The following is a 5,142-nucleotide window of genomic DNA, read 5'->3' as shown; positions in this document are numbered from 1 at the left end:
TTGTTTTACATTTACATTTAATCATTTAGCAGACGCTTTTATCCAAAGAGACTTACAAATGAGGACAATAGAAGCAATCAAAACCAACAAGTGCTATAACAAGTCTCAGCTTAATGCACACATAGCAAGGTTTTTTAAAAATTATATAATAAATAAAAAGAAAACAGATAAAATAGAAAAAGAATAGAGCAAGCTAGTAGAGGCAAGAGGCCTTTTTTTGCTTTTGTTAACTGTATAATAAATAAAAAGAAAACAAATAGAATACAAAAAGAATAGTTTTTTTTTAAAAAGAAAACAAGCAGTAAATAAATAGAGTGCAAGTCTAGAAGGGGCAAGTTTTTTTTTTTTAAAGAATAGAATTAGAATAGAGAGTGCTGGAGTTAGAGGGTCAAATAAAGATGGAACAGATGTGTTTTTAGTCGTTTCTTGAAGATGGCTAAGGACTCAGCTGCTGGGATTGAGTTGGGCAGGTCATTCCACCAGGAAGGAACAGTTAATGTAAAAGTCCGTGAAAGTGATTTTTTGCCTCTTTGGGATGAACAATAATGCACCGTTCACGTGCAGAGCGCATGCTTCTAGAGGGCACATAAGTCTGAAGTAATGAATTTAGGTAAAGGGGTGCAGAGCCAGTGGTGGTTTTGTAGGCAAACATCAATGTCTTGAATTTTATGCGAGCAGCTATTGGTAGCCAGTGCAAATTAATAAACAGAGATGTGACGTGCATTCTTTTCGGCTCATTAAAAATGTATATTGCTGATTAACTGTAAAGCAAGGTTTGATAGAACTGGCTGGAAGACCTGCCAAGAGAGGTTTTATTCATAATAAGATGGCAGTGACGCACAAAGAAATAGGTTATTTAAAACTAAAAAATTATAATGCGTAAACATGCAAAAAATTCCTATGCGCATGTGAATAGTTTCTCAAGGGAACAAAAAAGTTTCTCGTGTTCATGCAAAAGTTTATTTATTTTTAGGGACTCTGTATGTTGTCAAGAAAATCAATAAAAACCCTGAGAAAATAAAAATATTAACAGATGACTGTACTATATACCAAATATAAAGCTGAAAATAATGCTACATGAACCATTATGTTAAATATGGTCTGAAAATCTGCTGAGAGGTTTGGAAATTTGAGTCTGGAAAAGTATGGAAATTTGGAATGAAAAACGTGTAGGAACCCTGTGTGCTTGCATCCTCGTCATGGGCCAATGGGCCATTTATATACTATATACAGTGACCTCCCCCAAACCTTTTAAAATAAATACATTTTTATTGTTTTGCCAGAAGGGTTCATGTAAAGGCAATGGTAAACATGAACAAAAGCATTGTTAATGTCCAAACAAGACGGAAGCAAAACAGAGGAATTTACAAATGGTTACAAACACTTGTGGTTCAGAGAAAAATATTGATCTTGAATTGTCATTATCCAAACTCCTGGAGTCCACAGGTTTTAAAAACAAGCAGATGGTTTCATGCTTCAAGAGCTGCTTCTTTTATTATTTATTTATTCTAATTGCTGAAGGATTGGTTCCATCATTAGGCCTTGGAGTCCGAGTGTTTGACTGCCAGTTGACTGGGCTTCAATGAACATCTTGATGATTTGAACATTTCCCATCTGAAACGTGTGTATGTTGGTTTTGATCTTTCTGCTCTTTCACTGGGTTCAGAGCTCATGTAAGCTCATAAAGAGCTCTAAAATCAATCGAACAGGATGATAATTGACTTCTATAATTGCATCGCTTGTTTCTCTGTACAAAGGCCAGCAAAACAAATGCAGTAAAAACTGTATCGGCATACAGTATGACAACAGCATGATGCTTCCTATTATTAAAGGATAGAAAATAACACATAAGCACACGGTTGCATCTCTGCCATGACACATGACAAGCTTCGAACAAGATCACATTCAGCATAAAGCATTATTGAACAATCCAGATGAGATGGCCGGACCCTCTGCGATCGAGCCGGTCCATGCGAGGTAATTTTAACAAAGAATAACAAGACACATTTGATAACCCTTGTTTCCGAACGAGATTTTAAAAAGCAAGTTTTAAACTTGGATTCTGAAAATCTCTCGTGACATAGTTATGCTAGATATATTCTAACTCAATCAAACACAATGTCAACTAGCTAGAAAAAAAACGGTTGTCGGTTTTTTCTGTGTAACAAAGCATAATGTAAAGGATACAGCTTCCATAGCTTACAGTTTAATGAGTGCAGATAGTAGTGAGGGAATTGTGGGTGGCATGGGTTTTTATAAAGACATTCATGAGCTGTTTCATTTGTTAACTTCAAAGACACATACTGCTCCAACAAAAACAAAGCACTTTCCCTCAGGTTTTTTTTTTAAAGACAAAAAACATAGCACAACATTCGTGCTTTCTAATCTACATATGATGAAAAAAAAATGAATAAAAAAAGATAAATACTGCATATCATCTAGAGTTTGTCATTCTTATTCTCATTCGGATGAGTGAGTCTGTTCTCTCTTCAGATATGTTTTCAGAGCAGATGTGTAGTCAGGTGAATGTGTGTTCACATAAAACGGTCAGTTCACTCACAAATGAAAATTATGTCATCATTTACCTTTTTGAGACTTAAGTAATATACAAATCTCATGTCATTCCAAAACCGTATGATGTATTTCCCTCCATGGAACACAAACGATTAGCGGAATGTGCATGCTGAAAATTCTATGGCCTTGAAATGACATGAGGACGAGTAAATAGCAGATTTTTCATTTTTGGTGAACTATCCCTTTAAGAGCAAAAGTAAACAAAGACTTATACGGGAATAAATGATTAGATACATGATTACAGTTTAGTTCCAATTAGAATTTACAAAATTACACAAAATTATCCACCCATTCAAGGAACATAAATGTAAAATAAGGACACCAATTCATGAAAAATAATATGACAGTAACATAAACTGCCCTCCTGAGAGTACAGGAGACAGATAAGTGCAATGAGAGTTTAAAAACTAAAACGTCTTTATGCAGACAAACTGCTTTACAAGCAGACAAACAGCCGGCACCTGAAGCCTTTATATTTCACTTTCTAAGAAACATAGCATTGGATTTGATCATTAATCAGCCAAAGACAGTGTCCCGTTGTAAAGACGGTAATCCAGCGACACTTGTGTTTCAGTAAGAGGTATTTTACAAACTCAGGATCAGGTTAAATGAAGCTCTTCAGAGCTACAACTTACTGATCAGAGCTGAAGGCCATCATATCACCTTGTCTGAGAAAAAAACTTGTTTCAGTTGAAAAAAACAAAACAAAAATCTGTACACAAAAACAAGGTTCCCTAATGAGTGCACACAGAGATGAATGTACAATGTGCTCGCTGCAGCGCAACTGGCTTGTCAGTCGCTCTGTAAAAAATTGCAAAGTCCCGTTGAGTTACTGCAAAAAAAGATGCAATTTGTAAAGGAGTTTGATCATTCTGGTCACTTGGCCCTGAATCAATGTGCGTTCGAGTGAACCAGACTCTGCCATTCTCACTGATCTCAAAATAACACTCTCATATCTGCATATGACTATCAGTTTAACCCAGACGGGACAGATAGTTTTACTGCTTTAAATTCTCTTCACATGAAAGGTTTGACCTTTTTATTCTTCCTCATGTCATTTAAACCTGTGACTCTGAAGAAAGTACTTGTTGCTCTTCTATACAGTAAACAGGGACTGAGGCTGCAAAAGATCACCATAGATGTAGCACAGAAGTAGTTCATATGACTTGGCTGCTATTTTCCAAGTCTTCTGATGGAATATGATAGCTTTGTGATAGAAGCTGGAGTGCTGCAGGGATGATGTAATTTTTAAAGCTAACTTTGTAAGATAAGTGGTGAGTATTACCAAATGAGCATTAGGATTTATCCATTGGCTTTTGGATTAGTGCAGAAAAAAAAAAGCTCTGTGACAAACCAAAAGTTGATTCATGTTTGGTTTTCATGCTTCATGTTTTATCAAAATAACCTTCACAAATGAGCACAACTTGTATGAATTTTGAAGACTAAATATAATTGCATGAAGTCGCTACATAAACAAACTATCAACGTCACCACCACTGAGCTAGATGACGTTTAATGTCCACTTGACATAAGCAGCCGCCTTTTTAAAGACAAACATAAGTCTAGGTGTTACTGATATGTTTATTTCAGGCATTTAAACATTTTAACCCATTGGGGAAAAAAACCCACTGACTTTGGGATTATGAAACCAAAAGCATTCAAAATGGAATCGGTTTGCATTCAAAAATTATTATTATTATTATTTTCCCCTGCAGCACTCTGTTGACATAAAAGCTAGTTTGGTGTGTATGTACTGTATACCGCCATTCAAAAGTTTGGGATCAGTAAGATTTTTTATATTTTTTAATGGAGTCTCTTATGCGCATCAAGGCTGTATCTATAAAATACAGAAAAAACAGTAATATTGTGAAATATTATTGCAATTTTTAATATTGCTTTCCTATTTTAATATATTTTAACATATAATTAGTTTGTGATGCAGCGCTGAATTTTCTTCAGCATCATTACTCCAGTCTTCAGTGTCACATGATCCTTCAGAAATCATTCTAATATGCTGATTTATTATCAGTGCTGAAACTGTTGTGCTGCTTAATATTTTTTTGGAACCTGTGATACTTTTTTCTTTGATTCGTTGATGAATAAAAAGTTAAAAAGAACAGCATTTCTTCAAAACAGAAAGTGATATAAAGACTTACATTGTTAGAAAAGATTTCTATCTCTTTCACTTTATCCATTTAAAACAGCACAACTGTTTCCTGCATTGATTAATCAGCATATTAGAATGATTTCTGAAGGATCATGTGACACTGAAGACTGGCGTAACGATGCTGAAAATTCAGCTTTACGTTACAGGAATAAATTATATTTTAAAGTATATTATAATAAAAATCTGTTATTTTAAATTGCAATAATATTTCACAAAATTAAATTTTTCTGTATTTTCCTGTATTTTTGATAGATACAGCCTTGATGAGCATAAGAAGCTTTATGCATAAACTTTATGCTTTGGGATCAGTCAGATTTTTAACTTTTTTAAAGAAAAACATAAAAAATCTGACTGATCCCAAACTTTTGAATGGCAGTATACAGTATATATATATATATATA

This window comes from Sinocyclocheilus rhinocerous, unplaced genomic scaffold (genome assembly GCF_001515625.1).
Source record: "Sinocyclocheilus rhinocerous isolate Xijiao unplaced genomic scaffold, SAMN03320098_v1.1 scaffold2318, whole genome shotgun sequence".
NCBI classification, from domain to species: domain Eukaryota; kingdom Metazoa; phylum Chordata; class Actinopteri; order Cypriniformes; family Cyprinidae; genus Sinocyclocheilus; species Sinocyclocheilus rhinocerous.
The sequence above is the reverse complement of the archived record's forward strand: the minus strand, read 5'-3'. Positions refer to the sequence as shown.